This window comes from Anomaloglossus baeobatrachus, chromosome 3, assembly GCF_048569485.1.
Source record: "Anomaloglossus baeobatrachus isolate aAnoBae1 chromosome 3, aAnoBae1.hap1, whole genome shotgun sequence".
Classification (NCBI taxonomy): Eukaryota; Metazoa; Chordata; class Amphibia; order Anura; family Aromobatidae; genus Anomaloglossus; species Anomaloglossus baeobatrachus.
In genome coordinates this window covers 679,382,109-679,410,032 of record NC_134355.1, presented here as the reverse complement: position 1 = coordinate 679,410,032, position 27,924 = coordinate 679,382,109, and the positions used below count along the sequence as shown (strand labels likewise).

At 50.7% G+C, this 27,924-nt stretch overlaps 1 protein-coding gene across 2 annotated transcripts in view; it reads left to right on the top strand.

The window, feature by feature from the left end:
* Positions 1 to 4,421: 4,421 nt before the first annotated feature.
* Positions 4,422 to 27,924, top strand: part of LOC142297047 (uncharacterized) — a 46,565-nt gene continuing 23,062 nt past the window's right edge. The window contains exon 1 of one of the 2 annotated variants that reach the window (XM_075341281.1): positions 4,422 to 4,486. The gene's annotated coding sequence lies outside the window, so the exon portion shown is untranslated. Of the gene's footprint in view, positions 4,487 to 6,202; positions 6,315 to 27,924 lie in introns of those variants that run through there. The other variant, XM_075341280.1, reaches the window with a different exon arrangement.

Here is a 27,924-nt window from a genome sequence, read left to right as displayed (position 1 = left end):
ACGGGGGAGCTGCCTGAATGGCGGCCGGGGCCGAACCCACAGATTGCACGACCCCCTGGTCCGGCAACGCCTGTTGTGACATTGTAGTAGGGGCATCGCAGCCTCGGCAGAGTGGATAGCTTCGACCATTGGGAAACGAGCTTCCACAGGTGGTACAAGCATAGTACAGGTCCATAGAGGATGCCTGGGAAGCTTTATCACTCTTGCGGTTTTTACGCATGTCAGCAACAAACGTACAATTATACTGTGAGCCTTTAGCAGTATTACACTACTGTGGGTGAGGAGCTAGTAGCAGTATTAGAAAGGGACTGCTATACAGAGCTGGTATATACCAATAGTAAAGTGCCACACTCTGCCAAACAGTCAGTATATATCTGCAGGCACAGCTAGTATATACCGCTGAAAGCTGATATACACCGCCAGCCAGCAGGCACACACCGCTAGGAAGACAGCGATATACCACTGAACAGAGCGGTATATAGTGCTGCAGAGTTGCAGAGCCAAGGAGGCGATCTCACCCAAGTCTGCTCCCCACGTGTAATGGCGTCCAGGATTCTCTGGCAGCATGGAGGGGAGAGACGGCCCACTAGAGGGAGCAGCTTCTAGAGCAGTGGAGGGGGCATTGCTAAACATGCAGGCCGACGCTGGGAGCTAAATTAATGCTGCTTCCCCGGGATCACGGCCTGCATCGCCCCACCGGCGCCTCCTCAGGCGGCGGTTTGGATGCAGGGGACGGGTACACGTCGTCTCCCTACCTGCTCTTGCTCCGTCTGAAGACGCGTCGGTCCTGGGATGCGGAGATCTCGGGGACGCATCTTCAGCTCAAGGCTAGCAGGCTCTCGGCTCTGCCTAGCCCTCTGGAGCTACCTCTGTGAGGTGCTTCCAGGGAGCCTGGAGGGGTACGCAGACCCGACCACTTGGGCGCGAGGGAAGACTGACTGCTTTTGCACGCCAGGTTTCCTCTGCCCGTACACGGGGGGAACGGGGGTGAGCACACCCTGGTATTGCCCCATAGTCAAAAATAGAATAAATCGCAAAGAACATAAGCTGGCCTGGGGCTCAGGCCAGACGTGTCAGCATCCCTGCTGACACTAAAAAGAACTGGGCTAGTTCCCGCCTAGCTGGGGTTATATTCTGTGGGAGGAGGAGCTAACTCTTTTTTAAATTTAGTGTCAAGCCTCCCCTGGAGACAACATATAACCCACGGTCTGTGTCCCCCAATGAAAAGGCGAGAAAGGAATGGGGATCGATGTGGTTGCCTACTGCCGTTTGTGTGACACCTGTCAGAGTGGGGAAGGCGGGGCCACGCCCCAAAGCCCCACTGGTATCTCTGCCCATCATAGATGAGCCTTTCAGGAGGGTGGCTGGCCATCCCCAGCAGCTCCGGGAAATGCTTCATACTGACGGTAGTAGACTATGCCACCCGGTACCCTGAAGCGGTAGCCTTTTCGTCCATTCAGGCTGACAAGGTGGCCACCGCATTGCTGGAGATTTTCTCCCGAGTGGGTTTTCCCCAGGAAATGCTCACTGACCAGGGGACCCAATTCATGTCGCAGCTGATGGAGTCCCTCTGTAAGCAAATCCAGGTGCAACATCTGGTGGCCAGCTTGTACCATCCACAGACTAATGGCCTATGCGAGCGGTTCAATGGCACCTTAAAGCAGATGCTTAAGATGTTGGTTGACTCCCATGGGCGTGACTGGGAGCGGTATCTCCCACACCTGTTCTTTTCTTACCGGGAGGTTCCACAGGCCTCAACGGGGTTCTCACCTTTTGAGCTCCTGTACGGGCGACGTGTGCGGGGCCCCCTGGCTCTGGTGAAAGAGGCTTGGGAAAGGGATTTGGCCACCCCTGGAGTGTTTGTCATTGAGTATGTCGTGCGCTTCCGGGACAAAATAAAGGCCTTGACGCAGCTGGTGCACGACAATATGGCTCAAGCCCAGGCCGATCAGAAGCGTTGGTACGACCAGAATGCTTTTCAGAGGACCTACCAAGTGGGTCAAAAGGTGTGGGTACTGGTCCCCGTACCACAGGATAAGCTTCAGGCAGCCTGGGAAGGCCCATACCTCGTGTACCAGCAGCTCAACCCTGTAACGTACCTGGTCACCCTTGACCCTGCCCGTGGAAGGCCTTCCATGTCAACATGATGAAGGCACATCATGAGCGGGAGGCAGGCATGTGCACTCCCCGTGTGCAACCTGCCTGAAGAGGGAGAGGCTGAAACCCTCTTGGATATGCTCGCCCAGGTTAGGGCGGGTGGATCCATCAAGGATATGGAGGTTGGCCACCAGCTTTTGGAGGACAAACGGTCCCAGCTATGGGCCACCCTACACCCCTTCCGGGAGTTGCTTACCAACCGGCCCGGAAGGACTGAGTTGGCCGTCCATCACGTGGATACTGAGTGCCACCCCCCGATCCGTCGCTTATCGAGTCTCGAGTCATATCGAGTCTCCCTGGAGGTGCAGCAATACATGCGCCAGGAGATTGACGAGATGCTGAAGCTGGGGGTGATCCAGGCATCCAACAGCGCTTGGGCCTCACCTGTAATCCTCGTCCCTAAGAAGGACCAAACCACTCGGTTCTGCGTGGACTACAGGGGGCTCAATGCTGTCACGGTCGTCAATGCGTACCAAATGCCGCTCATCTATGACCTGCTCAATAAGTTGGCCGGGGCTCAGTACCTGACCATCATGGATATGAGCCGGGGATATTGGCAGATGCCCCTGACTCGCGAGGCCAGGGAACGCTCTGCCTTTATTACTCCATTTGGACTGTACGAGTCCACGGTGATGCCATTCGGAATGAAGAATGACCCTGCCACTTTCCAGCGGATGGTCAACACCCTGCTCAAGGGACTTGAAGGGTACATGGATGACATTGCCATTTTCAGTCCCACCTGGGAGGATCACCTAGAGCATCTAGCACATGTGCTCAGGCGGATCCACCAGGCAGGTTTGACCATCAAGCCGGGAAAGTGTCAGCTGGCCATGAGCGAGGTCCACTACCTAGGTCACCGGGTAGACGGGGGAGCTCTGAAGCCAGAGCCTGAGAAAGTGGAGGCCATCACATCCTGGCCCACCACAAGAACCAAGAAGCAGGTGATGTCCGTCTTGGGGACCGCCGGGTACTATAGGAGGTTTGTTCCACACTATAGTAGCCTGGCAAAGCCCCTGATGGACCTCACCAAGAAGAAGCTGCCCTCTGCAGTCGATTGGACAGTGGACTGCGAGACAGCCTTCCAGACCCTAAAGGGTGCCCTGTCCAGCTCACCAGTACTACAGGCAGCCGACTTCACGCGGCCGTTTGTAGTACAAACCGACGCCAGTAACTTCGGCCTCGGTGCGGTGCTCAGCCAGGTAGACTCTGCGAGCCAAGAGCACCCCGTCTTGTATCTGAGCAGGAAGCTGTTGCCGAGGGAGGTGGCCTACTCCACGATGGAAAAGGAATGCCTAGCCATAGTGTGGGCTCTGCAGCGTCTGCAACCCTACCTGTATGGGCGCCGCTTCATCGTGGAGACGGACCACAATCCCCTCAGCTGGTTACACACCGTCTCCGGGACGAATGGGAGGTTGTTGCGATGGAGACTTGCGCTCCAGCAGTACAACTTCACCATTCGCCACAGGAAGGTCCGTGACCATGGTAACGCAGACGGGCTGTCCCGACAAGGAGAGGTCGCGGACGGGCGCGCGGGGGAACACTGGAATGTGCTGCCCCCTAGCGCCCCCTAAAGGAGGGAGGTGTGAGGGCATAGGGATATTCTGAGCTATAAGCCATGTTCCTATAGCCGCCATCTTGTCAAGCTTCGGGCCTGGAAGGAAGCTTCAATCAGAATGCTAATGAACCTGAGTAACCTATCTGGTTAGCAGTAGCTTGAGCAGAAAGCAATCCCCTGTGATATGGAAATTAGCTGAGCTGTGAACACAAAAGGAAAGGAAGACCACCTTCTGTGACACTGTGGAAGAAGTTCCTTACTAATTAACATGCCTCTGTACTTCTAGACAGACCGGCACCAGGAATAAATGTTCAATATCTCGTGAGCTGTGCTTCCTATAAATATGTCAAGCAGAAATATGGCATCGGGGCAGGCTAACGACTCCAGCACATATTTTATATAGGTGTGGGACCTCTGTAAGTAGCCCAAACTTGATATTGTGCAGTGGAGCACCAGCAAACTAGCCATGCATCCTATCATTTTGAAGGTAAATTCATAACTGAAAAAATGAGAGCATTGGCGTCCGCCTACGACGTTCCCAGGCAAAGTTATGGCCAATAATCCCTTTGGATATTATTTTGACTCAAGGCAGGGGGTGGGGCAGTGCTTCCCTGTGAGGTCACTAAGGTAGGAGGGGACATGGATTGAGCCAGGTTGATAACCACAGTTCAGACATTTTGGCTTGTTCTTGCTCGGGGGTCTTGTGTCAGACACATGTGAGGAAGTTCCTAGGACCCTGGTCTATCGGCGCCCCCCTGTGGCCAGATGCATAAGGTAACTGCTTGAACTGTATGCCTGTTTGTAAACCATGCTTTATTTGTAAATGTACTCTGACCTATATATGTATATATTCTGTAGATTCCGTATTGTATATATTGTAGTTTCTAGTGTGGCTTAGGCCGATTAAAATATAATTGTGCGTCGCCCAGAGCGAGGCCCCCAAACGTGCGTCGCCCCCTGCCCAGTGCGAGGCCCCCAAACTTGCGTCGCCCAGTTCGAGGCCCCCAAACATGCGTCGCCCCAGTGCGAGGCCCCCAAACGTGCGTCGCCCAGTGCGAGGCCCTCAAACGTGTGTCTCCCAGTGCGAGGCCCCCAAACGTGCGCCTCCCAGTGCGAGGCCCCCAAACGTGCGCCTCCCAGTGCGAGGCCCCCAAACGTGCGCCTCCCAGTGCGAGGCCCCCAAACGTGCGTTTCCCAGTGCGAGGCCCCCAAACTTGCGTCTCCCAGTGCGAGGCCCCCAAACGTGCGTCTCCCAGTGCGAGGCCCCCAAACGTGCGTCTCCCAGTGCGAGGCCCCCAAACGTGCGTCTCCCAGTGCGAGGCCCCCAAACGTGCGTCTCCCAGTGCGAGGCCCCCAAACGTGCGTCTCCCAGTTCGAGGCCCCCAAACGTGCGTCTCCCAGTTCGAGGCCCCCAAACGTGCGTCTCCCAGTGCGAGGCCCCCAAACGTGCGTCTCCCAGTGCGAGGCCCCCAAACGTGCGTCTCCCAGTGCGAGGCCCCCAAACGTGCGTCTCCCAGTGCGAGGCCCCCAAACGTGCGTCTCTCAGTGCGAGGCCCCCAAACGTGCGTCGCCCAGTGCGAGGCCCCCAAACGTGCGTCGCCCAGTGCGAGCCCCCCAAACGTGCAGTGTCGCCCCCTGCCCAGTGCAAGCCCCCCAAACGTGCATCACCTCCTGCAAGCCCCCCAAACGTGCAGCATAGCCCCCTACCCAGTGCGAGCCCCCCAAACATGCAGCGTCACCCCCCTGCCCAGTGCGAGCCCCCCAAACATGCATCACCCCCTCCCCAGTGCGATCCCCCAAACATCCGTCACCCCTGCCCAGTGCGGGCCCCCCCAAACGTGCAGCGTCGCCCCTGCCCAGTGCAAGCCCCCCAAATGTGCAGCATCACCCCCTGCTCAGTGCGAGCCCCCCCCCCCCAAACGTGCAGCATTGCCCCCACAATCCCCTCAAACGTGCAGCGTCACCCCCTGCTCAGTGCAAGTCCCCCAAATATGCGGAGTCGCTCCCTGGCAAGTGCAAGCCCTCCAAAACATTCCACATTGCCTCCTGCAAGCCCCTCAAACATGCAGCGTCGCCTCCTGCCTAGAGTAACCCCCACATTCCTTATGAAACCTCCACAGCATCACCCCCTGCTCCGTGTAACCCCCCCCCATACCCCCCTTCCTTATGGAAGCCTCCACAGCCCTGTGTAGCCCCCCCATATCCCCCTTCCTTATGGAAGCCTCCACAGCCCTGTGCTGCAGCTTCAGCCCCTTCCCTGTGATATATACACGAGCTGCAGCCCCCAGTAGTGACAGGAGACACTGTTCTCTGTGCCCCCAAAATCCAGGCTAAAAACTCAAAGTTTTAACTGAATGTTTCTCCACCTCAGGGTCAGGATCCGTCCGCTCTGCAGGGCACGAGGAGGCCCCGCCCCTTCCAGTGACATTTTTCCCTCAAAAAAATCACTCTACTACCGTAGTACTACCCAGTGTGCACACCTGTGAGCGGGAAGCAGCGGTGCTCGGGCTCCTGTGCAGCGCGGACGGATCCTGACCCTGAGGTGGGGAAGATTCAGCTTTTCCTCATTAGTTATAGAGCTGAGGTCACACTGGATTTTGGGGTAAGAAATAAAAGTGTCTCCTGTCACTACTGGGGGCTGCAGCTCGTGTATATATCACAGGGAAGGGGCTGAAGCTGCAGCACAGGGCTGTGGAGGCTTCCATAAGGAAGGGGGATATGGGGGGGCTACACAGGGCAGGGGGCGATGCTGCACATTGGGGGCTTACACTGGGCGATACTGCATGCTGGGGGCTTACACTGGGCGATACTGCACGCTGGGGGGCTTACACAGGCAGGGGGTGATGTTCCATGTTGGGGGGGCTTACACTGGCCGAAACTGCATGATGGGGCCACATCCGGTGTGGGGACTGTAGGAAAGATGGATGGGGGGCACATCGGAGGTGGGGACTGTAGGATGGAGAGATGGGGGGCACATCGGAGGTGGGGACTGTAGGAAGGACGGATGGGGGGCACATCGGGGGTGGGGACTGTAGGATGGATGGGGGGCACATCGGAGGTGGGGACTGTAGGAAGGATGGATGGGGGGCACATCAGGGGTGGGGACTGTAGGATGGGGGGCACATCGGAGGTGGGGACTGTAGGAAGGACGGATGGGGGGCACATCGGGGGTGGGGACTGTAGGATGGAGGGATGGGGGGCACATCGGGGGTGGGGACTGTAGGAAGGATGGATGGGGGCACATCTGGGGTGGGGACTGTAGGAAGGATGGATGGGGGCACATCTGGGGTGGGGACTGTAGGAAGGATGGATGGGGGGCACATTGGGGGTGGGGAATGTAGGAAGGATGGATGGGGGCACATCTGGGGTGGGGACTGTAGGAAGGATGGATGGGGGCACATCTGGGGTGGGGACTGTAGGAAGGATGGATGGGGGCACATCCGGGGTGGGGACTGTAGGAAGGATGGATGGGGGCACATCTGGGGTGGGGACTGTAGGAAGGATGGATGGGGGCACATCTGGGGTGGGGACTGTAGGAAGGATGGATGGGGGCACATCCGGGGTGGGGACTGTAGGAAGGATGGATGGGGGCACATCTGGGGTGGGGACTGTAGGAAGGATGGATGGGGGGCACATTGGGGGTGGGGAATGTAGGAAGGATGGATGGGGGGCACATCGGGGGTGGGGAATGTAGGAAGGATGGATGGGGGGCACATCGGGGGTGGGGACTGTAGGAAGGATGGATGGGGGGCACATTGGGGGTGGGGACTGTAGAAGTCCATGGCTTATCATATTTCTCTTTCTTGGTCTATGACATTCGCTCACACACCGCGCTGCTATCTCCACTGCAGTCTCTTCTTCCTTCAGCAGGATATATATTTTCTCTTCCTCCTTTATGGAGCTTAAATCCCGGGAAGATATCATAGTCTCCTGAAGTGAGTGTCCCTCGCTGCTGAGTGTCCCTCACTGCTGAGTGTCCCTCACTGCTGAGTGTCCCTCACTGCTGAGTGTCCCTCACTGAGTGTTTGGTGCAGTGTAGCAGGAGGTGGGTTTCTTCCTTCCTTGGCCTCCAGGTCAGTGTTGGCACAGTCTGTCCTCCCTGGGCTTGTAGCTCTGCTTGTGTGGGAATTGATGGCTAGACTGTGGGCACTGAGTCTATATTGGCTCATAGTCCTGCGGTCTCTGGGAGTTTCTCCAGATATGGGGCCAGTCTGTAGTCTCTGGTACGTGGTCAGTTTCTGTGAGGTGTAGACATCGGTCCTCCAGTCACTGACACCTCTCCTGGCCCTCGTCTACCATCTTCCTGATTCAGGGCTTTATGGTGATGGGAGCGTGGATTGTTATTCTGTAGGTGAGACTGACATGACCGTGCCCTCTTCAGAGCTGCTAGGTGTAGAGGGAATCTGCCCAGTTCGGCCTGACAGGCGCTGTTGAAGGTGCTTCGATAGACCTGGAGAAGGCAGGAGCATTGAGGTGATGATGGAATTGAAGCTTTTTAGCCAGACCCTCACTGGTGGCTTCAGATGAGTTTCCTTCGGATGGCATAGCAATCTCTATTGCTTATTTGAAGCTCCCTGACTGGTGAATTTTCAGGCCCAGGTCGGTGTACTTGTCCAGTCCTGTAAGGCTATGTTCACACAAGACTTTTTTGGTACGTTCTTACTGCGTTTTTTTTTGCTGCAGATTTGCCTTGGTTTTATGCAAATCCATGCTAATAAAAAACTGCTATTTACAGTCAGACCCAGCAAAGTCTGAGAGTTCTGAAATCTCATATATATATATATATATATATACCGTATTTTTCGCTTTATAAGACGCACTTTTGTTCCCCCAAATTTTGGGGGAAAGTAGGGGGTGCGTCTTATAAGCCGAATATACGGGGGGGGGGGTGGTATATATATATGTACCCTGCAGCGTCCAGGGGAGGTGGGGGCAGCAGCTCTGGAGCACAGGGGAACGCTGCGGGCTGCTGCCTTTGATCTCCTGCACCCGCTCATATAATATGCACAGCCGCTGTCCATCTCCAATGGTGCTGAAATCGCACGCAGTGAGGGGCTGGTGAGCGGTGCATATTATATGAGCCTGCGTCCCACTGTGATTGCACATGCCCACCCCTGTGTTAGATTTGGCCCCCAGGCTGCTGCTCATTCTAAAATAAAAAATCTTTACTTACCCTGCAGCGTTTCTCCCCGTGTCTCTGCTTCCAGTGTGATCAGGCAGGCAGAGATCTCAGCCTGCTGTGCCGATCACATGACCGCACTGACAACCAGGAAGTAAGGAAGAACAGAAGCACGGAGCCAGACAGGAGGGAGCGCAGCGCTGCAGGAGATAAGGAAAGAGGGTTTTATTTTACTTTGGGCAGCAGCCTAGGGGCCATATCTGACACAGGGGGACTTGTGCGATCTATAGGGGCCATGGGCAGCACTATGGGGGCCATATCTGACACAGGGGGACTTGTGCGATCTATAGGGGCCCATGGGCAGCACTATGGGGGCGATATCTGACACAGGGGGACTTGTGCGATCTATATAGGGGCCATGGGCAGCACTATGGGGGCGATATCTGACACAGGGGGACTTGTGCGATCTATAGGGGCCATGGGCAGCACTATGGGGGCGATATCTGACACAGGGGGACTTGTGCGATCTATATAGGGGCCATGGGCAGCACTATGGGGGCGATATATAACACAGGGGGACTTGTGCGATCTATATAGGGGCCATGGGCAGCACTATGGGGGCGATATATAACACAGGGGGACTTGTGCGATCTATATAGGGGCCATGGGCAGCACTATGGGGGCGATATATAACACAGGGGGACTTGTGCGATCTATATAGGGGCCATGGGCAGCACTATGGGGGCGATATATAACACAGGGGGACTTGTGCGATCTATATAGGAGCCATGGGCAGCACTATGGGGGCAATATCTAACACAGGGGGACTTGTGCGATCTATAGGGGCCATGGGCAGCAGCATGGGGGCGTTATCTAACACGGGAACGTGTGCAATCCATAGGGGACCATAGGCAGCACAGGGGAACGTGTGCCATCACAAGGGGGCTATATTCAATATAAGGGGGCCATATCCAGATTAAGGGGGCTAATTTTAGGATGGGGGGCTATGAGGGACATATACCCTATATGATTTGTTAGAGGGACACTGGCATTATAAGATGGACCCCATTTACCATTAAAAAAAAAAATTCTCTTTTCCTTCACCAAATTTGGGGGTGCGTCTTATAATCAGGTGCGTCTTATAAAGCGAAAAATACGGTATATAAGATTTCAGAACTCTCAGACTTTGCTGGGTCTGACTGTAAATAGCAGTTTTTTATTAGCATTTTATTATATATATATATAATACACACACACACACCAGTTCTTTTTCCTGACTGTTTTGTCAAATACCTGCATTTTGGTCAGGTTTTTAAAGAATGAACGTGTCAATTCTTTGCTGCGTTTTTTTCATTGATACAACCCATTTTGTAGAAAAAAGGCAGCAAATCCGCACCACATCTGCAGCAAAAACGCCACTAAAAAACACACCAAAAACGCAGATGACTCAAAGTATATTTCCTGCCACAAGATCAGGTTTTGGTCCAGAAAAAAAACAAAAAAGCCCTGTGTTAACATAGCCTAAAGGCCCCTTTACACACTGCAACATCGCTAACGACATCGCTGTTATGTCACCGGTTTTGTGACGTAATAGCAACCTCCCCAGCGACATTGCAGTGTGTGAAACGCATCAGCGACCTGGCCCCCGCTGTGAGGTCGCTGATTGCTACAAATCTTTCAGAACCATTTTTTGGTCCTTTGTTTCCCGCTGTGCAGCATGCATCGGTGTGTTTGACACCGTTGCAACGACTTCGTTAGCGACTTCCCTTTCAAAAAGCTGTTTTAACACGTCCCCAATAACTAGCTAGGTCGTTCTGCAGGTCCGTATCGCTGCTGCGTCGTTGGCAGGTTTGCCTGTTTGACAGCTCACCAGCGACTCACCAGAGACTTTGTAGCGATCCCGGCCAAGTTGTGATCGCTGGTGGAATCGCTAGAAAGTCTCAGTCTGTAAAGGGGCCTTAAGAGAGCAGTTGTTTAGGACAAAGATGTGTAGGTTGTCTTGGAGGCCTTTCTCAGGTGGTGTCAGGAGCAGGAGGTCATCTGCTTAGAGCCAGAATTTCACCTGGGCATCATGGAGGGTAAGACCTGAAGCTGTAGAACAGGGGTGGGGAACCTTTTTACTGCCGGGGGCCATTTGGAAAATTCTACCAACCTTCGGGGGCCGCACAAAATCATCAACTTGAAAATGACCTGGCTATAATTGGTCAAACAATTAATTAACTCACCCCTATACCCCTACTGTGGCAGCCAGAGCTGATTCTCTTTGGTGCGCTGTGATGTTTGCGTCTCACAACTGCTTTTCCAGGTTTGTCTTTGTTTGAAGCGCAGATTGGTAAATCATATATATTACACAGGAGACACTGTACATACACACACCGCTCTGACACACTGCCCGTATACTGCACACAGCCTTGACACAGTTGTCATATTGTACACTACCCATGACACACACTGGCCATATATAGTACACATGCACAGGAGATACTGTATACTGCACACAGCACTCACATGCCGTATACCGCACACACATAAGCCATACACAGCACTCAGCAAGCCAAAAAGTTCTGCATGTAAACATGTGCACACCAGGAATTAGATATACCAATAAACCTTACAATATGAAACTTTATTAAGTGCCAAACACAGCACACACACACGCCGTATACACAGCACACACACAGCACACACGCCGTATACACAGCACACACACAGCACACACGCCGTATACACAGCACACACACAGCTCACACACGCCGTATACACAGCACACACGCCTTATACACAGCACACACACAGCACACACGCCTTATACACAGCGCATACACAGCACACACACACACGCCGTATACACAGCACACACACAGCACACACGCCGTATACACAGCACACACACAGCGCACACACGCCGTATACACAGCACACACACAGCTCACACACGCCTTATACACAGCACACACGCCTTATACACAGCACACACACAGCACACACGCCTTATACACAGCGCATACACAGCACACACGCCGTATACACAGCACACACACAGCTCACACACGCCGTATACACAGCACACACGCCGTATACACAGCACACACACAGCTCACACACGCCTTATACACAGCACACACGCCTTATACACAGCGCATACACAGCACACACGCCGTATACACAGCACACACACAGCTCACACACGCCGTATACACAGCACACACAGCACACACGCCGTATACACAGCACACACGCCGTATACACAGCACACACACAGCTCACACACGCCTTATACACAGCACACACGCCTTATACACAGCGCATACACAGCACACACGCTGTATACACAGCGCATACACAGCACACACGCTGTATACACAGCACATAAACAGCACACACGCTGTATACACAGCACACACGCTGTATACACAGGGCACACGCTGTATACACAGCACACACGCTGTATACACAGCACATACACAGCACACGCTGCATACACAGCACACACGCTGTATACACAGCACATACACAGCACACACGCTGCATACACAGCACACACGCTGTATACACAGCACATACACAGCACACACGCTGTATACACAGCACACACGCTGTATACACAGCACATACACAGCACACACGCTGTATACACAGCACATACACAGCACACACGCTGTATACACAGCACACACGCTGTATACACAGCACATACACAGCACACACGCTGTATACACAGCACATACACAGCACACACGCCGTATACACAGCACACGCACATGTCGTATACACAACAGACGCTGGACACTTAAGTCACAAATACATTTGATATATGGTGGTATATATTAGATATAAACACACTTAGCGCAGATATAAGTACCTGCTGCTTAGTTGCCCTGTAAGATCAGGTGCAGCACAAGTGATGGATGCAGCAGCTCAGCTCAAGGGCTGGCTTCATTCTCGTCTTTTCTCTCCAAGAAAAGACCTGCTACTGCTAGCCATGAACAGCCGAGCACAGAATGGGAGTGTGAGAGGTAGCACGCATGGCACTATACAGCCTTCTATGTCCCGTGCAGGCCCCTCCCCCATCACTCTGATTCTAGCTGCAATCTGACAGGGAGCATGTAGGAGCAAGAGGGAGGAAGTCCCACCCCCAGTGCTGTCTCCCGGCAATAGACCAGATGAGCGGCTGCCCGAGCACTGCAGCCTCCGGGAATCTGCTCCAGTGCCCCGGGGGCCACAGAAAAGGTCATTGCGGGCCGCATACGGCCCGCGGGCCGGAGGTTCCCCACCCCTGCTGTAGAACATTCCAGAGCAGTGTACACTCATTGATGTAAATATTAAAGAACGTTAGAGACACGGCCACGGCCGTCCACAGCCACACGTGGACTACTGCAATCCTCGCATGACACTCGTCACAGGCTGGCAGCACAGCAGCAGCCGAGTGTCATGCGAGTGTCACTGTGACTGAAGTCTGATCTTGCGATCGGACCACCGCTGCGGGGGGTGGGCCAGCTCTGAGGAGGGGCGGGCCGGCGCTCCGGAGGGGAGGGCCGGCGCTGCGGTGAGGGAGGGATTTATCTCCCTCCTCCATTGATGGCTATTGTCTTTCTCACTTTGCACTCACAGTACACCGGTGTACTGCGAGGGCAGTGCGATGTTTCTCTCGCCCCATAGACTTGAATGGGTGATGAGAGAAACAGACTCACATTGCACCCACAGCATGCTGCAACTATTTTGTCGGTCCGCTTAGAGCTGAGAAAATAATCGCTCATGGGTGCTGGCGCATAGGTTAATATTGGTTTATTGCAATAAAACATAGCATTCCACGCGCTTTGATGTTCATGCTGTGTGTCGTAGGCTGCAGCCCTATTTGACTCCAGGGCTCTGGAAATAAGCCATTGGTCTACCATTCACACTGCAGAGGTTCTCCGTATAGGAGCTTTTGATGACATCGTAGGTTTTTCCTACTATTCCGGGTGCCACACTGAGTCAAAAGCCTTTTTAAAGGGAACCTGTCATCAGAAATTAACCTGTAAACCTAAAAGTTTCCCCCTCTGCAGCTCCTGGGCTGCATTCTAGCAAGCTTCCTATAGTTTTTGTGGCCCCTTTTATACTAAAATAAATACTTTATAAACTTGTACCTTTTCGTATGCAAATTTTGTAAATCAACCATGGGGGCGGGCTGCCTGGTGTCCGTTGCTGTCCTCCTGCCGATTTACGCCGCCCCCGAACGCTGAATTTCAAACCTCAGGACGCCGCCCCTGGGTGCCCGTTGTCCCGCGCATGCGCTGTGCGACTGTAGCGGTGCCGTGCACTGTGTGCACGTGTGACCGCTGGTGACGCTTTGCGCGGGCACGAGGTTATGGGCGGCGCTGTGAGTGTCATCAGCAAGTGCCGCCCATAACCTCGTGACCGCACTTTCCCCTTTGCCTCCTGCGTTCTGCGCAAGTGTCTCCTCGTAACCTGTGGTGGCCTGATCCGCTCCTCCCATCTATTTCCTGCTGCAGGGCAAGATGGGAAAGGTGACGTCGGATCATTTGGCCAGCGCTTGCGCAGAACGCAGGAGGCAAAGGGGAGAGCGCGGCCACGGTATTATGGGCGGGCACTTGTGATGCATTCACAGCGCCGCCCATAATATCGTGCCTGCGACCACGTCACCAGCGATCCTGGCGTGCACGCGACCTCGGGCGCTGTGGGCGGCGTCCTGATCTATTAAATGAAGCAATGGGGGACGGCGTAAACCAGAAGAGGGACAATAACCGACACCAGACGGCCCGCCCACATGGAGAATTTACAAGAATTGCAGGCAAAAAGGTACAACTTTATAAAGTGTTTAATTTGGTTTAAAAGGGGGCACAAAAAGTACAGGAAGCTTGCTAGAATGCAGCCCAGGAGCTGCAGAGGGGGAATCTTTTAGGTTTAAAGCTCAATTTCTGATGACAGGTTCCCTTTAAAGTCCACAAAACAGGCGTATATCTTCACGTACTTTGTTTTGTGGATGTGGCTTCGATTGAAACTGCAGGGTGTAGATGTGGTTTGTGGTGCGATGGTTTGGCACGAACCCTGGTTGGCTCTTGCTGAGGACATTGTTCTTGGTGAGGAAACTGAGGATCCAGGTTCTTGCTGGCACCTATTCCTTTGTAGTTGGCAGGGTCATACCTGTCCCCACTCTTGTGGATGGGTGTGATGGGCCCTTGCTTCCAGGTATGAGGGAAGTAGCCGGCACTCAGCACAATATTGAACAGTTTAACCATTGCAGCTTGTATTTCTGGTGGGCTTTATTTCAGCATCTTGGGGGATTCCATCCGGACCCCTAGGTTTTTTTTTTTTTTTGTTTTTGTTTTTTTTACACCTTATGGAAGAGATTCTCTGCAACTTCCTCTAATGTATTTGGTGTATCCAGTGGGTTTTGTAAATTTTTTATTTTCTCCTCTATTGCCTTTAATTTTGATGTTCTGTTTTCCTGTTATAGACCCGCAACACACATCCGTTTAATTTGTACGTGTGCGGTACGAATTTGCACGTACCGGAGACACGTACACACGGAGACCCATGTTGTTCTATGGTAGATGGCGCACACACGTAAAATCACACGGAACGTGCGCTTTTCTACACGGACAACATGTCCGTTTTTGGCCGGCTTCACGCAGGCACGGACCCGCTAAAGTCTATGGGTCCGTGCCTGCATGGACCGCACACGGAGTATGTCCGTGTTCAGCACGTTTCGTGCGTGTGCGTTTTTACACTAGCGATCTTATTTTTTTTTTTTTTAAATTAAATTCAGTATACTTACCTTTTTTTCTGCTGTTCTCAGTCATACTTACATTGGCGCTCGGGTTTTTTCTTCCCCCGGCTCATACCGCTCCCCGATCACCAGCGCGGCGAGGAACAGCTGTGCAGAGAATACGCGGCAACAATTACTTTGCAAATGCCGGCCGCTCATTAATCAATCTCGTATTCCCTGCTTTCCCCACCCTATGATTGGTTGCAGTCAGACACGCCCCCCACGCTGAGTGACAGCTGTCTCACTGCACCCAATCACAGCAGCCGGTGGGCGTGTCTATACTGTGCAGTAAAATAAATAAATAATTAAAAAAAAAAGGCGTGCGGTGACCCCCCCCCCCCCCATTTTAATACCAGCCAGATGAAGCCATACAGCTGAAGGCTGGTATTCTCAGGATGGGGAGCCCCCCAGCCTAACAATATCAGTCAGCAGCCGCCCAGAATTGCCGCATACATTATATGTGACAGTTCTGGGACTGTACCCGGCTCTTCCCGATTTGCCCTGGTGCGTTGGCAAATCGGGGTAATAAGGAGTTTTTGGCAGCCCATAGCTGCCAATAAGTCCTAGATTAATCATGTCGGGCGTCTCCCCGAGATACTTCCATGATTAATCTGTAATTGACAGTAAATAAACACACACACCTGAAAAAATCCTTTATTAGAAATAAAAAACACAAACATATACCCTGGTTAACCACTTTTATAAGCCTGAAAAAGCCTTCCATGTCTGGCGTAATCCAGGATGCTCCAGCGTCGCATCCAGCTCTACTGCATGGAGGTGACCGGAGCTGCAGAAGACACCGCCGCTCCTGTCACCTCCACGCAGCTAATGAAGGCATGTGAGGTAGCGACCACCAATGTTGTGGATGGTCGCAGTGGAGAAGGATCCCCCGGTGATATTGAACTGAAGGTGTGACTGTGGGACCTGTAGTTCCACAGAACTTGGGTTGTAATTAAGGGTTAGGTTCCCTTTAAACTGTGACCAGTGTGATGGACAGAGCTGGAGAATCACATACCTCCACCTGTGGATGTATCTGGTTGGGTTTAAGAGACTGTTAGTTTTAGAAACAGAGAGAAGTCTGAGAGTGCTGCACATGGAGGATGTGTGCTGGAGATCTCAGTCTGTGTGAAGACTCAAGAGAGACTCCTGGAAATCAGTCCCGGTGAGGGCTGGGGAAAAATACTGCAGCCTTGCTGTAGAGGGCTGGAGGCTGCAGGAAGCAACCACAGTGACTTGTGTTCGCTGGCTGGAGCCAGAGTGTGGAGAATCCACTATGGACATTTAATTGGACTGGAAGCCCACGGTATGTGGATGTTATATTTTCCTTTAAGCCAGGAGAGGCTTTGTTACATTTTGTTCAGCAGTTTATGTTGAGTCTAATAAATAAACTGCTGCGTTTTATAAGAGACGGTGACACCTATGTTGTCTAAGCTGCCTAGCACCGCTGCAAGCGAGTGAAACCCCCGGGTTGCGGTAAGCAACGTTTACATATGGTGGAGAATGCGGGCAGCAATCCAGGCAGCACATCTAGCAACTGCAGAGGTGTTGTTCCTGTGGATCAGCCGGGTCCACAAAGGTTTTTTTTTCTCTGCTGTCTACATACTGCAAGGAAGTGTTGCCTGTGGATCGGCGGGTCCACGAAAACAATTTTCGAAGCGGTTTGCAGTGGATCGGCGGGTCCACAAAAGTTGACGGCGCACTCAAGCGGCTTGCGGTGGATCGGCGGGTCCACGAAGGTCCGTGGGTGCTGAGTGACCATGAATGGAGCAGCTTGTGTGGATGAGATACTGTTAAAGTACCTGGTGCGGGTCGGTGAGCAACGACTGCAGGAGACTGGCCGCCAGGAGGTAAAGCAGAATGAGCTGCAGCGGCGCCAGGAGTCGCTGGCAGAGCGTCTGGACTTGGTGGCGCTGGACAAGTGGGTATAGTCCTTTGTGGGGCCAGAGAGCACACAGAGCCCAGAAGGATACCTGGGGCACAGAGGTACTGTGTGGTTTGGGACATGCGTTTTCCATGGAATGGCCATGGAATGTATTCTCTGGGGACTGGGTTGCCGAAAAGGGGGTGGAATCCCATGAAAGGGTGGTTGCCCAAAAGGGGGTGGAGCATCCCATAGACAAGGGCGCAGTGGCGCAGATGGACAGTAGTCAAGCACAAACGTATTCATGCTGCAAGTGTCCTGTCTGCAGTATAGACCACCCATCTGACGAGAAGCCACGTCTGTGTACCGTGGAAGTGGATGGGGAATCTGTAACTGGACTTGTAGACTCAAGGAGTTTGGTGACCCTGGTGAGGGCCACATCTGATGTCTACCTGATTCCTGGAAAGAAGTTCCACGCCTACTGCACCCACATAAATGATAAAGAATACCCAATGTCCAGTGTGGTCATTAAGACAGAAACGGACATTGGTTCTCATGATGTTGGTGTAGTTTCAGATTTACAGCACCCAATTATTATAGGTTGGGACTCTAAATTATTTGTGGACTTGTGGAAGCAGGGGGAAGTGTCCGGGTGCTTTTGTAAGAGCCGTAACAGTCCAAAGGAAACTCCACCACAGTGGGAGGTTAAAAAGAGTCCTTGTGGGGTCGCTATGTGTGGTAAGGTGAAGATGGCACCCCCTAAAGGTGACTGTCCTAAGTTAGTGGGGAGCAAAGAAAAAGGTGGACATGCCCAACTTAGTGACATGATGTTTAAAAAAATAAATTACAATATGACCGTTAGTGACAGGGGAGCTCCAGAAAAGGGAGCCAACACCTGGTTAGGTGGGAACATGTCAGTCCAGGACACCAGGGCAAGTAACGATGACTCCAGTAAATACACTAACTCTACTAAAGTGACAAACGAGTACAGTGACGTACTGATTAGCGAACAGGGGAAAACCTCCTCCCGTCACCGAAGGCGCAACAGGCGTAGAGAGGCGGAGCGAGCTACAACCTCTGAAAATATGGTCCAGGTAGAGACAGTGTCATGTATTTCTGCCAAAAGGGTGGATTCCCTTCCAGAATCTGAGTGTGCAGAGAAGGTTGAGAAAGGCACGTTGCCAATAGCAACCGCTAATGTAGAGTTGGACAGCAAAATCATGCAAAAGAAAGAGGAGTCTGAGCTGGAACTGACACATTGTAACGGCAGAAATCAACAGGGTGAAAGTGCAGAAAAGGAGCTGACCAAAACAGTAGTGGTGATGTCCCCTATGATTTCCTGGTGTGAAGCTGATGGTCTGTTGAGTGAAAACACTATAGGAGAAGAAATCGTGGAGGCTGTTGGTGGAGGAAAAATCCACAAAGGTCATGGTGAGCAGACCAGTGATCCACCCAGTGCTGGGGTGAATAATAGTGCAAACGGCACAAAAGCTATTGTAGACCCCAGAGAATCTGAGGTTGAAGGTATGGAGTGCAAGAAAGCCTCTGAAGTTGCAGAGAATCAAGAGGAAATTGAGGGAGATGCTGCAGAGTCCCAAGAGATGGCTGAAGCTGCAGAAATTGAGAGAACCCTTAAAGTAGGGAAATCTAGCCCAGAAGTCCCATCAGCAGCTGAGAGCTTAACTGAACTTACTGGTAAGACCAAGGTGGAGGCAATAAAGATGGACTTGGTACAGAAGATTGAGAATCTTGAGGCCAAAGATGAGGAACAATTCAAAGGCTCTGAGGCTATGGAAAAACCTGAGGAGAATGCAACTCCAAAGGTGGAGCCTGTGATAAGAAAAGAGGATGGATATGGAAGACCCAAGGAACGGTCCTATGGCCTTACAGGTAAAGAAATTCGGCCAGTCTTTACGTGCATGGTAGAAGTCCCTGCAGACTTGAGAAAAGCCTGTGCCAGTGAGGCGGTACATGAAAAATTCAAGACTGCCGTAGGAGCCTATAAAGTCTACTTTGCCCCAGAGTCTTGTCGGTTGGTGGTGTGCTCTGTAAGTGATGTCACAAAGAAGCGGGTGGCTATCCTGAGTGGTATGCACCTACAGTGTCTTCGCACGAAGTGGCTCATCTCTACAAAGATGGAAGAAGACACCAGACGATTGGAGCATATGAAACGGCTCACCACAGCGTTTCAGGAAGTGGTGGTTGTGAAGAAACCATTAATTGGGCTTGCAATAAGAGCGCTAAGAAGTAACATTCAGCAAGCCAGGAAGGTTCCAGGTATTAGAGCTATTGAAGTGGAAGAACACAGTGGAACATTCCGAATCTTTGGGAAAACTGCAGAAGCAGTCAAGACAGCTCGAAGGTTGTTGGAGTTTGTGGATGAGATCACACAAGTGCCCAGAGAACTGGTTAAGAAGCTGATTGGAAGAAATGGAAGAGTCATGCAGGAGATGGTTGACAAGTCCGGTGTGACGAGAGTAAGAATTGATATTCATAATGAAGCCAAGATACTCTGTGAAGTCGGTATGGTTCCCTGTGTCATTTGGGAACAAAGGAGTGTGTTGAAAATGTACGAGTCCTCCTAGAGTACCGCCTGGGTTACCTAGAAGAACTAAGGCAGTTGAACCTAAAAAGGCAGAATATTGCAGAACAACTCCATCAAGTGGGTATGAGGTGGAGACCGCTTTCAGGCTGGGGCCAGGAGAAAGGTTGCCCACCTGATAAAGGTGTTGCTTCAGTTGGCACAGAAAGTAGGTCCTATAATGAAAGGAACCAAGGTCATGGAAGACCTAACTACACTTTGGGCTATAGCATAGACTCTGAATGGTCCAAATCCTCTACTCTAAACTCCAAAGGAATGGATGAAGGGAGTGATGTATCTACAGCGAAGGATGGTCTTGAGAGAACACACCAACAGAACGATGACAACCGAAGACGCCATGGCAGAACAAGCCATAGTAAATCTGCAAAAAGAGAATGCAGACGGTCTAGATATAGCAGATCGTCTATCCACTCAGTGCTGAGGTGCCCAGACAGTAGCCCTTCTAGTGGATTAGATGGCTCGGAGTCAGACCAGACAGTAGTTTCGACTGGAAGAGACTTTCGCTACTACACTAGCCGTTGGAGACAGTCATGGAGAGATAGGTCTGACCGGGGGGTGTATCTGACAAGGGGGTTGACTGAGACGAGTCTGGTGACAAGGACCGACTTTGTCAGGAGCTAAAGCTCAAATTTATCAGAGAGGGCCCTCTCGACTGGTAGGGCAAGGTAACACTACTGCCCTGTCTCAGGGCCCCTGTGGGTTATCAAATGTTCAACCCTACAAGTTTGAACAGAGGGGGGGGGATATGTGAGGTAGCGACCACCAATGTTGTGGATGGTCGCAGTGGAGAAGGATCCCCCGGTGATATTGAACTGAAGGTGTGACTGTGGGACCTGTAGTTCCACAGAACTTTGGTTGTAATTAAGGGTTAGGTTCCCTTTAAACTGTGACCAGTGTGATGGACAGAGCTGGAGAATCACATACCTCCACCTGTGGGTGTATCCGGTTGGGTTTTAAGAGACTGTTAGTTTTAGAAACAGACAGAAGCCTGAGAGTGCTGCACATGGAGGATGTGTGCTGGAGATCTCAGTCTGTGTGAAGACTGAAGAGAGACTCCTGGAAATCAGTCCAGGTGAGGACTGGGGAAAATACTGCAGCCTGGCTGTAGAGGGCTGGAGGCTGCAGGAAGCAACCACAGTGAGTGTTCGCTGGCTGGAGCCAGTGTGGAGAATCCACTATGGACATTTAATTGGACTGGAAGCCCACGGTATGTGGATGTTATATTTTCCTTTAAGCCAGGAGAGGCTTTGTTACATTTTGTTTAGCAGTTTATGTTGAGTCTAATAAATAAACTGCTGCGTTTTATAAGAGACGGTGACACCTATGTTTTCTAAGCTGCCTAGCACCGCTGCAAGCGAGTGAAACCCCCGGGTTGCGGTAAGCAAAGTTTACAAAGCAATAGCGTGATCAGCTGTATTCAGCGTTGGCCGCGAGTAACCTCAGTGACAGCTCAGCTGATCGCGCTATTGCCTTCATCAATAGATTGATTTGAATAGATTTTTTTTCTCATTTTGTACAATCCCTTTTTACATCTGTATTATGGCCTTTTTGGCCCTGAGTACATGCAGCCATGCTTGGAGTAGCAAGGCTCCATCATCCATTGTCTGGTCTCATCCTGTACATTTATCCACAGGATTTGTATAGTAGATGCTGATCCCACCAATGTGGCCACGACCTGCGCTGCTCTCAGCCCAGAGATGCAGAACTCCCATCCGTGTGTACAGGAATTTATATAATCTCTCTATGAAGAGCAGCAGCGCCTCATTCTCCAGATACATGTGTGCCCATTGGTGAGATCCTCATGTACCATCCATCATGTAATATCCATGGATACAGCATGAATATACGAGATCAGAAGACCCCAATAGGGATGAGCTCAGATGTGGTGAAATTAAAGTGGATCTGAGGGGCAGATGCTCCAGCCCAAATTTGGAGGAGTTTATTGTACATTTGAAGAGATCAATTTTGTTAAATTATATTTATATATATATATATATATATATATATATATATATATACATATACATATACAGTTAGGTCCAGAAATATTTGGACAGTGACACAATTTTCGCGAGTTGGGCTCTGCATGCCACCACATTGGATTTGAAATGAAACCTCTACAACAGAATTCAAGTGCAGATTGTAACGTTTAATTTGAAGGTTTGAACAAAAATATCTGATAGAAATTGTAGGAATTGTACACATTTCTTTACAAACACTCCACATTTTAGGAGGTCAAAAGTAATTTGACAAATAAACCAAACCCAAACAAAATATTTTTATTTTCAATATTTTGTTGCGAATCCTTTGGAGGCAATCACTGCCTTAAGTCTGGAACCCATGGACATCACCAAACGCTGGGTTTCCTCCTTCTTAATGCTTTGCCAGGCCTTTACAGCCGCAGCCTTCAGGTCTTGCTTGTTTGTGGGTCTTTCCGTCTTAAGTCTGGATTTGAGCAAGTGAAATGCATGCTCAATTGGGTTAAGATCTGGTGATTGACTTGGCCATTGCAGAATGTTCCACTTTTTTGCACTCATGAACTCCTGGATAGCTTTGGCTGTATGCTTGGGGTCATTGTCCATCTGTACTATGAAGCGCCGTCCGATCAACTTTGCGGCATTTGGCTGAATCTGGGCTGAAAGTATATCCCGGTACACTTCAGAATTCATCCGGCTACTCTTGTCTGCTGTTATGTCATCAATAAACACAAGTGACCCAGTGCCATTGAAAGCCATGCATGCCCATGCCATCACGTTGCCTCCACCATGTTTTACAGAGGATGTGGTGTGCCTTGGATCATGTGCCGTTCCCTTTCTTCTCCAAACTTTTTTCTTCCCATCATTCTGGTACAGGTTGATCTTTGTCTCATCTGTCCATAGAATACTTTTCCAGAACTGAGCTGGCTTCATGAGGTGTTTTTCAGCAAATTTAACTCTGGCCTGTCTATTTTTGGAATTGATGAATGGTTTGCATCTAGATGTGAACCCTTTGTATTTACTTTCATGGAGTCTTCTCTTTACTGTTGACTTAGAGACAGATCCACCTACTTCACTGAGTGTTCTGGACTTCAGTTGATGTTGTGAACGGGTTCTTCTTCACCAAAGAAAGTATGCGGCGATCATCCACCACTGTTGTCATCCGTGGACGCCCAGGCCTTTTTGAGTTCCCAAGCTCACCAGTCAATTCCTTTTTTCTCAGAATGTACCCGACTGTTGATTTTGCTACTCCAAGCATGTCTGCTATCTCTCTGATGGATTTTTTTCTTTTTTTTCAGCCTCAGGATGTTCTGCTTCACCTCAATTGAGAGTTCCTTAGACCGCATGTTGTCTGGTCACAGCAACAGCTTCCAAATGCAAAACCACACACCTGTAATCAACCCCAGACCTTTTAACTACTTCATTGATTACAGGTTAACGAGGGAGACGCCTTCAGAGTTAATTGCAGCCCTTAGAGTCCCTTGTCCAATTACTTTTGGTCCCTTGAAAAAGAGGAGGCTATGCATTACAGAGCTATGATTCCTAAACCCTTTCTCCGATTTGGATGTGAAAACTCTCATATTGCAGCTGGGAGTGTGCACTTTCAGCCCATATTATATATATAATTGTATTTCTGAACATGTTTTTGTAAACAGCTAAAATAACAAAACTTGTGTCACTGTCCAAATTTTTCTGGCCCTGACTGATATATATATATTTAAAAAAAAGCCTCTGGTCCTCGTTTGTTTCCTGGGAAACTGGGTAAAAAATCAGTAGTGTGGGGGCACCAAAGGACAGTTTTGCACAGGGCACCATTCTGGCTAAGGCCGGCCTTGAATGCAAGGACTATAGGATGCATTTTACTATATGGAGGACTTTGGTGATGTATTATACTATTTGTGAGACTATGGGTGGTGCATACTATATGAAGAGCTATGGGGTGCATTCTACTATAGGGAAGACTGTGGGGCCCATTATACTATATGGAAGACTATGGGGGATGCATTATAATATATGGAGGACTATGGGCATGCATAATACTATATGGAAGGCAATGTGAGGCCCAATATTCTAAATGGAGAGCTATGAGGGTGCATTATATATGGAGGAATATGTGGGGCCAATTATACTATTTGAAGGGCTATGTGAGGGCCATTATGACATTTAGGCCCTGTGCACACTTACCGGTTTTTCCCGCGGATTTCCTGCGGTTTTCCTGCATGTTTCACTGCAGAAAATGTTCATAACATCTTTGCAGTGATTCACCAGCAAAACCTATGGGAAAAAAATGCTGTGTGCACTATGCGGAATTTGACAGCTGCATGTTTTGCTGCGGGATTCCCGCAGCAAAAACAGTTGCATGTCACTTCTTTTCCGCAAGTCCCTGCTGGATTTCACTCCATTGACTGTAATGTTATCGTGAAATCCCGCTTAGAGGAAGCGGAGCAGAGAGTAAACACACACACATCACACTCACACACAGACATATAGAATACACATACAAATCAAACGGAAATATAGAAAACAAAACACGTGGGCTCCGCCGTATTTTTACCTTCCAGCCGAGGTAAGCACACAGCGGCGGTCCCAGTATTCTCAGACTGGGGAGGGCGAGGGGCAGGGTTAATGTCCTCCCTCCTCCTGCAGCCGAGAATATCAGCCGTAGCTGCCCCGGGACTGTCGCAATCATTATGCGACAGTCCCGGAGTGTCCCTGGCTCTTCCAGATGCCGTGATGCGGTGGCTATCCAGGTAATAACGAGTTAATGGCAGCGGATCGCCGCCATTAACTCCAGGCTTGATCATGGCAGCATCTATGTGACAGCTGACATGATCAACCCGTGAGTAAAGTGATCACCCGTTTATTAACCCCTCACCCCCACCCCCCCAGAAACACACAGTTCCGGCGTAATTCACGTCTTGCGCTGCTTGCATCCAGAAGCGAGTGACACAGACACAGGCTGAATGCAGCCTCGCAGCGAGCCTGCAGAGGTAACCACAGGGCATTTCCCACGGCCGGTAATGTGAACTCACATTACCGCTCGGGAGAACTGCAGCGTGTGCTCACAGGGACTCTATCTATTCCTCTACCTGTCTATTTATCGATCTACTCTCTATCTCAGAAGGAAATGACCTTTTTTTTTTTTTCTCTTCAATGTGCTTTATTGCATGGAATGCATTAAAGCACATGTACCAACCCGCACGCGGCAAAACCGTGGCGATACCGCGAACAATACCGCGGCAAACCGCACGCAGTTTTCGGGTGCGGTTTGCAGCGTTTTTTTACCGCGGGTGCGGTAATCTTTCAGACCCTGCGGAATTTTCTTAAGAAAATTCCGTTTTCCAGTGCGCACAGGGCCTTAGAGGCTACGGAGAAGCCTTTATACTTTATGGAAGTCTATATGAGGGCCATTATACCGTACCCAAGCAATTATACAGTGTGAATGTTTGTGTGCGGTCCATAATAATATGCAGAGGGCTGTGTGGTGGCAATTATACTGTTTGGAGGGCTAGTGGAGGCCATTATTGAGTGTGAAGTGGTGTTGAGGCCATTATACTGTATGTTGGCCAATTGTACTGCATGGAGGGCTGTGTGTGGGACATAATTGGGGATTATATTGTGCTGGGGTCACCATTCTTTGCTGGGGTAGTTTAGGGGATACAGTAGGGTCATAATATTGCGCGTGTGGAGGAAGTCACTGTGGAGGTATCATACAGTGCTTGTATTATACATTATGGGGCAATAAAAGGGGAATCTTTGGGCTTTAAAAGGAAAATTACTTTGCAAGGGCTGTAAAGTTGGGAGATAGGTTCTTATATGATCCAGTTGAATATTACATTTTTATTTTTGGGGGGAGAGGTACCAATTAGAACTTCCGCTATGGGGTCCCATGATTTCAATGAACACCTTGGTTCGTTCTCTTAAATAAAAACAATTGAATAAAATTAATGTACCTCAAGAAGACTTTCAAAAACACATTGTTTCGGGCAGGAAAGAAACCTAGGGTTGGTATGTCTCCCTTATTTTATAGTTATTCACATGGTGGTCTGGGGGTCCTGAATTTTTATTTGTACCATAAAGCAGCGGTTCTAGAGGCGTTAAGGGAGTGGTATGATGATTCTAGTACTCACAAATGGGTGTTCGTGGAGAAATACTTGGCCCCGCATGGGACTTTGAGATTTCTACTGGAGGCGCGAGTACTTAGTTCCTTTGCCCCCTGTCTTCCACTGCAGACAATGAAAGTGGCATTTTCTTACTGGTCTGATCTGGTCTCTACTCGTCAGGTGATTACATTTGAGTCTATCTCTAGTAGAGCCTTGGAGCTTCATGTGCATGGCCTCGCGTTAGGCAATTGGTTGAGGCATGGTATTTTGGTCATGAAAGATATCCTCTTAATTCAGGAGTTGAAACCTTTCTCTGTCCTAATGGATGAATTTGGCCTTCACAGAAATAACTTCCACCAGTATCTGCAAATTCGGCATTTTTTAAATTCATGTGTATTTCCCTTATCCTGCCATAATGCTGTTTGCTCACCAATACAGCGGTTTTTTAGTTCCTACTCCTCCCCCTCAAAAACACAGCCTCTCGGTAGTATATAAGGTGTTTAATTCCCCCGGTAATGGTCCTAAACAAGCGTATATGAGGCGCTGGGAAGGGGCTCTTGCTTTCTCCTCAACCCCAGACCAATGGTGGTCCGCTTCTGGCGACCTGCAGAAATATTCCTCCTGTATCAATCATCTTGAGCAGCTTAAGAAAGTTCACTTTGACTGGTACTACACCCCACTGAAGATTTCCAAGTTCCTATCCCCAATCGTGCTGGAAGGGCTGCTCGGGTGTTGGTTCCCTAGGGCACGTGTTGGGATTGCTCGCTCATCTGGCCTTTTTGGGAAGAAGTGTCTAACATTATTACCTCAGTTACAGGCCTGGCTGGAAGTTTGAGCGGTCCGCTAGCGGTTTTGGTGATCGGTTTACATATATTCCCTGGTGATTTGAGACCAATTGTATCACACATTCTAAGGCTATGTGCGCACGTTGCGTTTTTTCCAGCGGAAATGCGTTTAGAACTGCAGCATTTCAGTGCCAAATTGCATGCGTTCAGCTTCCCCAGCAAAGTCTATGAAAGCCAAAAAATCAATGCACAGCGCAGCGTTTTGGATGCCCAAAATCGGTGTGGGAAAAAAAGCAGCATGTCACTACGTTTGTGCGTTGTAGCTGCGTTCTCCACCCATTGAAATCAATGATGTGGGTCAGAACGCAGCTACACCGCAGTTCGTTGCATTTTTGTTGCGGTCCGCATGCTTTTTGGGCATACAGAACGCATGCATTTTTACCTGGAAGTGAGGTCAAGAGGTGTCCTGTTGACCTCACTTCCTGGCAAAGTTCAGGAAAGCCGGTGTCGCCAAAGTGCCCCCACCGACCCCCAACCCCCTCCCGAAAATCCAAGATGGCTGCACACACAGCAGCGCACCGGCCGCCCTACACCTCTGTTTCTGTCACGTGCCATAACACATGCGTCAGAAAACTGCTTCCCAGGTCCTGCCAGATCACCCCCTATTCCCCCCCCCCCCGGTGACCCCCGTACCTGTCGCAGCGCTGATCCCCCCCCCCCAGTCGCCCCCTCCTCCTTCACAGCAGACGCCGGTCACATGTGCAGAGAGCAGCTGACAGCTCAGCTTCCTGCCTTCAGAAACGCTAGCTGCTGCTCGCACTCTGCAGCTGTGACCCGGGGAGAGTGGGTGCAGATTCTTTGCACCCACTCTCCTCAAATGGAGGGTCTGCACTCCCAGAAAATGGGGTATATGTTCCCTGAATGTGCCCCCCGTAGTCTAGATGGTCCAGAGTCAACGTGGGACGTCCAAAATGTATTACTGCGGACCCACTTTTTT